This window comes from Melanerpes formicivorus, unplaced genomic scaffold (genome assembly GCF_026170545.1).
Source record: "Melanerpes formicivorus ecotype bairdi unplaced genomic scaffold, bMelFor1.0.p_v2 SCAF_233, whole genome shotgun sequence".
In the NCBI taxonomy this organism is placed as follows: Eukaryota; Metazoa; Chordata; class Aves; order Piciformes; family Picidae; genus Melanerpes; species Melanerpes formicivorus.
The window spans coordinates 272501-285000 of record NW_027142585.1 but is presented as its reverse complement, the minus strand read 5'-3'; positions in this window follow the sequence as shown (position 1 = coordinate 285000).

The following is a 12500-nucleotide window of genomic DNA, read 5'->3' as shown; positions in this document are numbered from 1 at the left end:
GCGGCAGGTAGACGTGCTCTCCTTCCCGAGGAGGTAGACGTGCTCTCCCTGGCGAGGGGGGACTTAGTGCACTGAGCCGTGCGGCGGCAGGTAGACGTGCTCTCCTTCCCGAGGAGGTAGACGTGCTCTCCCTGGCGAGGGGGGACTTAGTGCACTGAGCCGTGCGGCGGCAGGTAGACGTGCTCTCCTTCCCGAGGAGGTAGACGTGCTCTCCCTGGCGAGGGGGGGACTTAGTGCACTGAGCCGTGCGGCGGCAGGTAGACGTGCTCTCCTTCCCGAGGAGGTAGACGTGCTCTCCCTGGCGAGGGGGGGACTTAGTGCACTGAGCCGTGCGGCGGCAGGTAGACGTGCTCTCCTTCCCGAGGAGGTAGACGTGCTCTCCTTCCCAGGAGGTAGACGTGCTCTCCTTCCCGAGGAGGTAGACGTGCTCTCCTTCCCAGGAGGTAGACGTGCTCTCCTTCCCGAGGAGGTAGACGTGCTCTCCCTCGGTGAGTAGACGTGCTCTCCCTGAGCTGGCAGGTAGACGTGCTCTCCATGGCGAGGGGGGACTTAGTGCACTGAGCCGTGCGGCAGGAGGTAGACGTGCTCCCCGCGGCCGGGCGGGCACTTAGCGCGCGGAGGCTGGAACCGCGGGGTAGACGTGGTCCCCGGGACGAGGGCCGCCTGGTATCGCCCGCCCGGCCCCCAACCCCCCCCCCCCCCAACCCCCCCCCCCCCGCGGCGGCGTAAATGAAGAGAGGCAGTCGGCATGAAACCTTCTTTTATTAAGTGTTGTTTTCATCGAGCGTCTTTCATTAAAGGTTGTGTTCTGAAGCAGTCTTTTCTTCAACAGCGCTGTTCTCCGGGGAGAAGTGTTGTTTTCATCGAGCGTCTTTCATTAAAGGTTGTGTTCTGAAGCAGTCTTTTCTTCAACAGCGCTGTTCTCCGGGGAGAAGGTCTGCCGGCATCTCTAGAAATCTCCCCCCGCTCCTGACCGCCTCCCCCCCCGCCCCCGCTGCCGGTTTGCGCGGAGCCCCCCCTTCCCGCCGTTGCCTCTTGCCGCTACCCCCGCCCCCCCCCCGCTGCCGCTTTGCGCGGAGCCCCCCCTTCCCGCCGTTGCCTCTTGCCGCTACCCCCGCCCCCCCCCCCGCTGCCGGTTTGCGCGGAGCCCCCCCTTCCCGCCGTTGCCTCTTGCCGCTACCCCCGCCCCCCCCCCGCTGCCGGTTTGCGCGGAGCCCCCCCGCCTGCCGTTGCCTCTTGCCGCGGCCACCACCGCCCCCCCCACACCCCCCGGCCCCCGTTACCGGTTTGCGCGGAGCCCCCCCTCCCGACGTTGCCTCTTGCCGCTGCTGCCACCCCCAGCTCCCCACACCCCCCGGCTCCCGTTAGCGGTTTGCGCGGAGCCCCCCCTTCCCGCCGTTGCCTCTTGCCGCTACCCCCGCCCCCCCCCCCCGCTGCCGGTTTGCGCGGAGCCCCCCCGCCTGCCGTTGCCTCTTGCCGCGGCCACCACCGCCCCCCCCACACCCCCCGGCCCCCGTTACCGGTTTGCGCGGAGCCCCCCCTCCCGACGTTGCCTCTTGCCGCTGCTGCCACCCCCAGCTCCCCACACCCCCCGGCTCCCGTTACCGCTTTGCACGGAGCCCCCCCGCCCGCCGTTATCTCTTGCCGCTGCCGCGACCCATCTCCCCCCCCCCCGCCGCCGCTAACTGCCCCCCGAAGCCGCTAGCAGCTGGGCACCCCCCGCCAAAGCCGCCGCGGCTTCCCCTTCCCACATTGTCCCCTGGAGGGGGGATCGCGACGCGGGCTGCCGCTTCCCTCCCGGGCTGCCCGGCTGCTCTCTCGTCCGTCGTCCCCCGTCCCCAAAAACTTGCTGCTCTCCACGCTGGAGCCTGCACGGGGGAGGTTGCGCTCCGCTCCTCCGGCCCTAAAGCCGCCCTCGCCCGCCCCCCGGCTTGCCGCTTGGCTGGGCTGCCCGCCCGCCCGCTAATCCCCCCAACGCCCCCACCCCAAAAACACCCCAGCCCTACCGCATGCCGCTCCCCCTCTCCCCGCTCTCGCTGACCGCTGCCACCCCCCCCCACCCCTCCCCCCCGAAACAAACCCCCCAGCCCTACCGCATGCCGCTCCCCCTCTCTCCCTAGCCTGCCCCCCCCGCCGTCGCTTGCTGCTGCTGCCGCCGCCGCCGCCGCCGCCGCCGCCGCCGCCGGGACCCGCCTCGGTCTGGTGGCGCGCGCTCGGAGATCCCCGGCTACCCGTCCGTCCGTCCCTCCCTCCCGCCCCGCCCCGGGGGAGGGCCCGGGGCAGCGCGGGCAGGCGGGGAGCAAAAAAAGGCGCGGGCGCCAAAAAACGTCGGGGTCCCGGGGTGGCGGAGGGGGGCGGCGGCGGGGGCGGCGGCGGGTACACGGCGCCGGGTCCAGGGCGCCGGGTCCAGCCCGTCCCGGGGCGGGGACAGGTGGTGTCGTCCGTCCCCGCCCCCGTAACCTGCTCTGAAGCATCCGCTTCCCGCCGCGGTTCGCCCTCCACCCCCCCCGCCGCACACGCAGCTGCCGCTTCCCGCCGCCTCTGCCCCCCGCCCCGGGATCAACCACCCGCCGGGTCCAGCCGGTCCCGGTCCCGGGAACCTGCTCCCGGGGCCAGCCGGAGCCACGCCCCCTCCTCTGACGCTTCCAGCTGCCGCCTCCCCTCCCACCCCCCAAACTCACACTGGCCCTCGCCGGCCCGCCCACCCGCCTACCTGCTTGCCCGCCGCCGCTGGGTGGCGTGCCGGACACTCTCGCACACAGGTACACAGACAGGGACACAGGGACACAGGCACTCAGGCACACAGGGACACAGGGACACAGGGACACAAGGACACAGGGACACAGGCACTCAGGCACTCAGGCACTCAGGGACACAGGGACACAGGGACACAGGCACTCAGGCACTCAGGGACACAGGGACACAGGGACACAGGCACTCAGGCACACAGGGACACAGGTGGCGGGCCGGAGGCCGCTCTCCACTGTGTGGCAGGGGTCCAAGAGCCACCCCAGCCCAACCCAGAGGGTCTTTTGCACCTCTCTAGAGGCCACCCAGAGACCCCAGGCCGCAGCAGAAGCCTCCCCCGCACGCTCTGCAGGCTTCTCAGCCACCCCAGGCCGCAGCAGAAGCCTCCCCCGCACGCTCTGCAGGCTTCTCAGCCACCCCAGGCCCCAACAGAAGCCTCTCCCGCACGCTCTGCAGGCTTCTCAGCCACCCCAGGCCGCAGCAGAAGCCTCTCCCGCACGCTCTGCAGGCTTCTCAGCCACCCCAGGCCGCAGCAGAAGCCTCTCCCGCACGCCCTGCAGGCTTCTCAGCCACCCCAGGCCGCAGCAGAAGCCTCCCCCGCACGCTCTGCAGGCTTCTCAGCCACCCCAGGCCGCACCAGAAGCCTCTCCCGCACGCTCTGCAGGCTTCTCAGCCACCCCAGGCCGCAGCAGAAGCCTCTCCCGCACGCTCTGCAGGCTTCTCAGCCACCCCAGGCCGCAGCAGAAGCCTCTCCCGCACGCTCTGCAGGCTTCTCAGCCACCCCAGGCCGCAGCAGAAGCCTCTCCCGCACGCTCTGCAGGCTTCTCAGCCACCCCAGGCCGCAGCAGAAGCCTCCCCCGCACGCTCTGCAGGCTTCTCAGCCACCCCAGGCCCCAACAGAAGCCTCTCCCGCACGCTCTGCAGGCTTCTCAGCCACCCCAGGCCGCAGCAGAAGCCTCTCCCGCACGCTCTGCAGGCTTCTCAGCCACCCCAGGCCGCAGCAGAAGCCTCCCCCGCACGCTCTGCAGGCTTCCGTCCCACCCCAGGCCGCAGCAGAAGCCTCCCCCGCACGCTCTGCAGGCTTCTCAGCCACCCCAGGCCCCAACAGAAGCCTCTCCCGCACGCTCTGCAGGCTTCCGACCCACCCCAGGCCGCAGCAGAAGCCTCCCCCGCACGCTCTGCAGGCTTCTCAGCCACCCCAGGCCGCACCAGAAGCCTCCCCCGCACGCTCTGCAGGCTTCTCAGCCACCCCAGGCCCCAACAGAAGCCTCTCCCGCACGCTCTGCAGGCTTCCGACCCACCCCAGGCCCCAACAGAAGCCTCTCCCGCACGCTCTGCAGGCTTCTCAGCCACCCCAGGCCGCACCAGAAGCCTCCCCCGCACGCTCTGCAGGCTTCTCAGCCACCCCAGGCCGCAGCAGAAGCCTCTCCCGCACGCCCTGCAGGCTTCTCAGCCACCCCAGGCCGCAGCAGAAGCCTCTCCCGCACGCTCTGCAGGCTTCTCAGCCACCCCAGGCCGCAGCAGAAGCCTCTCCCGCACGCTCTGCAGGCTTCTCAGCCACCCCAGGCCGCAGCAGAAGCCTCCCCCGCACGCTCTGCAGGCTTCTCAGCCACCCCAGGCCCCAACAGAAGCCTCTCCCGCACGCTCTGCAGGCTTCCGACCCACCCCAGGCCGCAGCAGAAGCCTCCCCCGCACGCTCTGCAGGCTTCTCAGCCACCCCAGGCCGCACCAGAAGCCTCCCCCGCACGCTCTGCAGGCTTCTCAGCCACCCCAGGCCGCACCAGAAGCCTCCCCCGCACGCTCTGCAGGCTTCTCAGCCACCCCAGGCCCCAACAGAAGCCTCTCCCGCACGCTCTGCAGGCTTCTCAGCCACCCCAGGCCGCACCAGAAGCCTCCCCCGCACGCTCTGCAGGCTTCTCAGCCACCCCAGGCCGCAGCAGAAGCCTCTCCCGCACGCCCTGCAGGCTTCTCAGCCACCCCAGGCCGCAGCAGAAGCCTCTCCCGCACGCTCTGCAGGCTTCTCAGCCACCCCAGGCCGCACCAGAAGCCTCTCCCGCACGCTCTGCAGGCTTCTCAGCCACCCCAGGCCGCAGCAGAAGCCTCTCCCGCACGCTCTGCAGGCTTCTCAGCCACCCCAGGCCGCACCAGAAGCCTCTCCCGCACGCTCTGCAGGCTTCTCAGCCACCCCAGGCCCCAACAGAAGCCTCCCCCGCACGCTCTGCAGGCTTCTCAGCCACCCCAGGCCGCACCGGAAGCCTCTCCCGCACGCTCTGCAGGCTTCTCAGCCACCCCAGGCCGCACCAGAAGCCTCTCCCGCACGCTCTGCAGGCTTCCGACCCACCCCAGGCCGCAGCAGAAGCCTCCCCCGCACGCTCTGCAGGCTTCTCAGCCACCACAGGCCGCACCAGAGGATCTTTTGCACCTCTCTGGACGCCACCCAGAGACTCCAGGCCGCACCAGAGGCCCCCCCCCCCAACCATTTACAGGCTGCAGTGCCAGCCTAGGCCCTGCTGGCAGCCTCCCTTGTCTGCTTTGGAAGGCCTCCCATCCACTCCAGACCTGCCTGGAGGCCTCCCTCGACTGCTCCCGGGGCCCTCGAAGCCACCCTAGGCCTTTCTGGAGGACCTGCTCGGCCGCTCGGGCGGCTTCTGACGCACCCTCGGCCATCCGGCGCCCAGCAGCTCCCAGGGCCAGGCACCGGCCTCCCCCTCCGGCCGCCCCTGGGGCCGGGGGTGGCTCGGACTCGGCGCCCCCAACGTGTCGTCCCGTCCCCCCCCCCCCCCGCACCGCCGAACATTCGCTGCAGCCGAGGGCTTGCCGCTCGACGCCTACCCCACCCGCCCAGCCCCCCGCTGCCGCCCGGCGCTGCCCCGGCCGCTGCGCCCCGCCTCTCATCGCTCCCCCACCCGGCAACCGGCCGCCGGGCACGGCAAGTCCCAGGGCAGGGAACAGGTGCTGCCGGGACCCCGTGCTGGCTGCCGGCTTCCGGGGCTGCCCCGGGCACGGACAGGTCGCCCCCCCGCCCCGGCGAATGTTCACCGAACCGGCTGCCGGCTGCCTTCGAGCACCCCCCGCCCCCCGCCACTATCGTCCCCCCCGCCCCCCCTCCGCCTCCGCTGCCGCTTCTCCCCGCACCGCCTCCACTGCCTCCCCCCGCCGCCGGCGAACGAGTCGCCGGATCCGTAGGGTGCCGGGAGCCCGAACGGCGAGCGGCTCCGGCTGCTGCCGGGACCGCGGGGCTTCGAGCCGGTCCGGCCGCGGCCGGGACCCCGTGCCGGAAGCCGGCATCCCGGGACGGCCCCGGGACGGCCCCGGTCGCCGGCCGGGTGACGTTCAGCGAAGCGGCTGCCGCCAGTCTTTGGGCCTCCCCCGTGCCGGGGCCGCGGGGATTCGAGCCGGTCCGGCCGCGGCCGGGATCCCGGGCCGGACGATGGCTTCCCGGGCCGGTCCCGGTCGCCTCCCGGGTGACGTTCACCGAAGCGGCTGCCGGCTGTCTTCGAGCCCCCCCCCGCCTCCGCCTCCGCTGCCGCTTCTCCCCGCACCCCCTCCACTGCCTCCCCCCGCTGCCGGCGAACGAGTCGGCGGATCCATACCGTCCCGAGAGCCCGAGGCGGCGGCACCCAGTGCGGGTCCGGCCGCGGCCGGGACCCCGTGCCTGTCGCAGGCTTCCCGGGACGGCCCCGGAACGGCCGCGGTCGCCGGCCGGGTGACGTTCACCGAAGCGGCTGCCGGCTGTCTTCGAGCCCCCCCCCCTCCGCCTCCGCTGCCGCTTCTGCCCGCACCTCCTTCACTGCCTCCCCCCGCCGCCCGCGAACGAGTCGGCGGATCCGTAGGGTGCCGGGAGCCCGAACGGCGAGCGGCTCCGGCTGCTGCCGGGACCGCGGGGATTCGAGCCGGTCCGGCCGCGGCCGGGACCCCGTGCCGGAAGCCGGCATCCCGGGACGGCCCCGGGACGGCCCCGGTCGCCGGCCGGGTGACGTTCACCGAAGCGGCTGCCGGCTGTCTTCGAGCCCCCCCCCCCTCCGCCTCCGCTGCCGCTTCTGCCCGCACCCCCTCCACTGCCTCCCCCCGCCGCCGGCGAACGAGTCGCCGGATCCGTAGGGTGCCGGGAGCCCGAACGGCGAGCGGCTCCGGCTGCTGCCGGGGCCGCGGGGCTTCGAGCCGGTCCGGCCGCGGCCGGGACCCCGTGCCGGAAGCCGGCATCCCGGGACGGCCCCGGGACGGCCCCGGTCGCCGGCCGGGTGACGTTCAGCGAAGCGGCTGCCGCCAGTCTTTGGGCCTCCCCCGTGCCGGGGCCGCGGGGATTCGAGCCGGTCCGGCCGCGGCCGGGATCCGGGGCCGGACGATGGCTTCCCGGGCCGGTCCCGGTCGCCTCCCGGGTGACGTTCACCGAAGCGGCTGACGGCTGTCTCCGAGCACCCCCCCCCCCCTCCGCCTCCGCTGCCGCTTCTGCCCGCACCTCCTTCACTGCCTCCCCCCGCCGCCCGCGAACGAGTCGGCGGATCCGTAGGGTGCCGGGAGCCCGAACGGCGAGCGGCTCCGGCTGCTGCCGGGACCGCGGGGATTCGAGCCGCTCCGGCCGCGGCCGGGACCCCGTGCCGGAAGCCGGCATCCCGGGACGGCCCCGGGACGGCCCCGGTCGCCGGCCGGGTGACGTTCAGCGAAGCGGCTGCCGCCAGTCTTTGGGCCTCCCCCGTGCCGGGGCCGCGGGGCTTCGAGCCGGTCCGGCCGCGGCCGGGATCTCGTGCCGAACGTCGTCTTCCCGGGACGGTCCCGGGAGGGCCCCAGTCTCCTCCCGGGTGACGTTCACCGAAGCGGCTGCCGGCTGTCTTCGAGCCCCCACCCCTGCCGTGGCCGCGGGGATTCGCCCCGGTCCGGCAGCTGACGGTTCCCTGTGCCGGACGCCGGCTTCCCGGGACTGCCCCGGGCCGGTCCCGGTCGCCTCCCGGGTGACGTTCACCGAAGCGGCTGACGGCTGTCTCCGAGCACCCCCCCCCCCCCTCCGCCTCCGCTGCCGCTTCTGCCCGCACCTCCTTCACTGCCTCCCCCCGCCGCCCGCGAACGAGTCGCCGGATCCGTAGGGTGCCGGGAGCCCGAACGGCGAGCGGCTCCGGCTGCTGCCGGGACCGCGGGGATTCGAGCCGCTCCGGCCGCGGCCGGGACCCCGTGCCGGAAGCCGGCATCCCGGGACGGCCCCGGGACGGCCCCGGTCGCCGGCCGGGTGACGTTCAGCGAAGCGGCTGCCGCCAGTCTTTGGGCCTCCCCCGTGCCGGGGCCGCGGGGCTTCGAGCCGGTCCGGCCGCGGCCGGGATCTCGTGCCGAACGTCGTCTTCCCGGGACGGTCCCGGGAGGGCCCCAGTCTCCTCCCGGGTGACGTTCACCGAAGCGGCTGCCGGCTGTCTTCGAGCCCCCACCCCTGCCGTGGCCGCGGGGATTCGCCCCGGTCCGGCAGCTGACGGTTCCCTGTGCCGGACGCCGGCTTCCCGGGACTGCCCCGGGCCGGTCCCGGTCGCCTCCCGGGTGACGTTCACCGAAGCGGCTGCCGGCTGTCTCCGAGCACCCCCCCCCCCCCTCCGCCTCCGCTGCCGCTTCTGCCCGCACCTCCTTCACTGCCTCCCCCCGCCGCCCGCGAACGAGTCGGCGGATCCGTAGGGTGCCGGGAGCCCGAACGGCGAGCGGCTCCGGCTGCTGCCGGGACCGCGGGGATTCGAGCCGCTCCGGCCGCGGCCGGGACCCCGTGCCGGAAGCCGGCATCCCGGGACGGCCCCGGGACGGCCCCGGTCGCCGGCCGGGTGACGTTCAGCGAAGCGGCTGCCGCCAGTCTTTGGGCCTCCCCCGTGCCGGGGCCGCGGGGCTTCGAGCCGGTCCGGCCGCGGCCGGGATCTCGTGCCGAACGTCGTCTTCCCGGGACGGTCCCGGGAGGGCCCCAGTCTCCTCCCGGGTGACGTTCACCGAAGCGGCTGCCGGCTGTCTTCGAGCCCCCACCCCTGCCGTGGCCGCGGGGATTCGCCCCGGTCCGGCAGCTGACGGTTCCCTGTGCCGGACGCCGGCTTCCCGGGACTGCCCCGGGCCGGTCCCGGTCGCCTCCCGGGTGACGTTCACCGAAGCGGCTGACGGCTGTCTCCGAGCACCCCCCCCCCCCCTCCGCCTCCGCTGCCGCTTCTGCCCGCACCTCCTTCACTGCCTCCCCCCGCCGCCCGCGAACGAGTCGGCGGATCCGTAGGGTGCCGGGAGCCCGAACGGCGAGCGGCTCCGGCTGCTGCCGGGACCGCGGGGATTCGAGCCGCTCCGGCCGCGGCCGGGACCCCGTGCCGGAAGCCGGCATCCCGGGACGGCCCCGGGACGGCCCCGGTCGCCGGCCGGGTGACGTTCAGCGAAGCGGCTGCCGCCAGTCTTTGGGCCTCCCCCGTGCCGGGGCCGCGGGGCTTCGAGCCGGTCCGGCCGCGGCCGGGATCTCGTGCCGAACGTCGTCTTCCCGGGACGGTCCCGGGAGGGCCCCAGTCTCCTCCCGGGTGACGTTCACCGAAGCGGCTGCCGGCTGTCTTCGAGCCCCCACCCCTGCCGTGGCCGCGGGGATTCGCCCCGGTCCGGCAGCTGACGGTTCCCTGTGCCGGACGCCGGCTTCCCGGGACTGCCCCGGGCCGGTCCCGGTCGCCTCCCGGGTGACGTTCACCGAAGCGGCTGACGGCTGTCTCCGAGCACCCCCCCCCCCCCTCCGCCTCCGCTGCCGCTTCTGCCCGCACCTCCTTCACTGCCTCCCCCCGCCGCCCGCGAACGAGTCGCCGGATCCGTAGGGTGCCGGGAGCCCGAACGGCGAGCGGCTCCGGCTGCTGCCGGGACCGCGGGGATTCGAGCCGCTCCGGCCGCGGCCGGGACCCCGTGCCGGAAGCCGGCATCCCGGGACGGCCCCGGGACGGCCCCGGTCGCCGGCCGGGTGACGTTCAGCGAAGCGGCTGCCGCCAGTCTTTGGGCCTCCCCCGTGCCGGGGCCGCGGGGCTTCGAGCCGGTCCGGCCGCGGCCGGGATCTCGTGCCGAACGTCGTCTTCCCGGGACGGTCCCGGGAGGGCCCCAGTCTCCTCCCGGGTGACGTTCACCGAAGCGGCTGCCGGCTGTCTTCGAGCCCCCACCCCTGCCGTGGCCGCGGGGATTCGCCCCGGTCCGGCAGCTGACGGTTCCCTGTGCCGGACGCCGGCTTCCCGGGACTGCCCCGGGCCGGTCCCGGTCGCCTCCCGGGTGACGTTCACCGAAGCGGCTGACGGCTGTCTCCGAGCACCCCCCCCCCCCCTCCGCCTCCGCTGCCGCTTCTGCCCGCACCTCCTTCACTGCCTCCCCCCGCCGCCCGCGAACGAGTCGCCGGATCCGTAGGGTGCCGGGAGCCCGAACGGCGAGCGGCTCCGGCTGCTGCCGGGACCGCGGGGATTCGAGCCGCTCCGGCCGCGGCCGGGACCCCGTGCCGGAAGCCGGCATCCCGGGACGGCCCCGGGACGGCCCCGGTCGCCGGCCGGGTGACGTTCAGCGAAGCGGCTGCCGCCAGTCTTTGGGCCTCCCCCGTGCCGGGGCCGCGGGGCTTCGAGCCGGTCCGGCCGCGGCCGGGATCTCGTGCCGAACGTCGTCTTCCCGGGACGGTCCCGGGAGGGCCCCAGTCTCCTCCCGGGTGACGTTCACCGAAGCGGCTGCCGGCTGTCTTCGAGCCCCCACCCCTGCCGTGGCCGCGGGGATTCGCCCCGGTCCGGCAGCTGACGGTTCCCTGTGCCGGACGCCGGCTTCCCGGGACTGCCCCGGGACAGCCCCGGTCGCCTCCCGGGTGACGTTCACCGAAGCTGCTGCCGCCTGTCTTTGTCCCCCCCCCCCGTGCTCTCCCTCAGCCGGGAGGTAGACGTGCTCTCCCTCGGCGAGTAGACGTGCTCTCCCTCGGCGAGTAGACGTGCTCTCCCTCGGCGAGTAGACGTGCTCTCCCTCGGCGAGTAGACGTGCTCTCCCTGGGCGAGTAGACGTGCTCTCCCTGGGCGAGTAGACGTGCTCTCCCTGGGCGAGTAGACGTGCTCTCCCTGGGCGAGTAGACGTGCTCTCCCTGGGCGAGTAGACGTGCTCTCCCTGGGCGAGTAGACGTGCTCTCCCTGGGCGAGTAGACGTGCTCTCCCTGGGCGAGTAGACGTGCTCTCCCTGGGCGAGTAGACGTGCTCTCCCTGGGCGAGTAGACGTGCTCTCCCTCGGCGAGTAGACGTGCTCTCCCTCGGCGAGTAGACGTGCTCTCCCTCGGCGAGTAGACGTGCTCTCCCTCGGCGAGTAGACGTGCTCTCCCTCGGCGAGTAGACGTGCTCTCCCTCGGCGAGTAGACGTGCTCTCCCTCGGCGAGTAGACGTGCTCTCCCTCGGCGAGTAGACGTGCTCTCCCTCGGCGAGTAGACGTGCTCTCCGCGGAGATCGCGCTTGTCGCCAAGGGGTCGCTGTTGCGCTCTGCCTCCGCCTACGTCATCGTACAAGCCGGCGTGATTTCTGCGACCTGCCGCTGGGCGGAGGTCGGCTGGTTGTGCGCTCGCGGAGCTGACGGCCCTCCAGTTCCGTATATGAGGGAACGAGTGACGCCGAGCACTCCCAGGGCAGCGCTGCCGAGCGGCTGCTCCAAGCCACCCGCCAGGCGGCTGGGCAGGGGTCCGTCTGGCTTCTCGGTGGCTTTCCCCCGGGTCAGAGAGGGGACCCGCGGGGCCGAGCAAAGGCGCGGCGGTTTGGAGCGGCCGCTGGCGCACCCTCAGCGGTGTTGGATGGGTTTCGCTCGTCCGTGAGCCGGAGCCCAGCCCGGGCTCGGCAACGAAAGAGGGGAGAAGAGAAAAAGTTGACGAGTGGCTGGCGCCGGCCACTGCCGAAGTGTGGAACCCCCGAAGCGAAGTTTGCCCGGTGGGGCCCGGGGGCAGAGAAAGCCGGGGAGACGTGGTGCCGGCGTCGGTCCCACCAAGAATGGAAAGCAAGCCCGTCCAGGCACGGCGAGAGAGAGCCCGGTAAGGGGCAGAGAGAGTTCCCAGCACTGGACGCTCTTCACGGGGGTTCCCCCCCATGGCCAAAGCCGCAGCCCGCGGGGGCACGGCATCTAAGGGAAAAGCCAGCGGCGGTGACTGGCCACTCGTATGCTATGGAGCCCGGCATGGGGGGAGGAGGGCAAGCCGGTGCCCCAGCACGGCTTCCTCCTGGCTCCAGAGGGGCGCCCCGTGATGGAGCTGTAACTCGGTGCAGCTTGAGGGAAAATGCAAGCCCACATTTCGGGGAGGCAGAGGTGCCCTGTGAGCCGGTGCGGCCCGGTGCAGCTTGCCCCCCCCCCATCTCTGGAGGGCGCCCCGTTTGCTCCTCCGGCGTGTTGCCTGCACGCCGAGCCCCGTGCCTGCTGGCTGCTCCCGAGGGCGGTGGCGGGTGCGCGTGGCTGTGTCTGTCCCAGAAGAGCGAGGCCGTGGGGCCTCCGCTGGCTTCCTTTCCTTCCGTCCTTGTTGATCGATGAGGCCTTTCGGGTCGCGTCGGAAAGGGCCCCCGGCCGGCAGGGCAAGGGCGGTCTTCCTTTCCACTTCGCTTCCCGTCGCGTGTGAGGTGTCGTCCTCGTTCCCCCAGCCCCGAGCGGCTCGAGCGGGGGGGAGCCGTGGCGTTAGCGGCCCGGCGCGTGCCTTGCCGCATCCTCCCCTTTCCACCTCCCCCCGGCGCTGGGGCAGGGTTCGGGGACCGGTCTACCGCAACCGGCTTTGTGACTGCTGCGTGGCCCCGTGAGTTTTC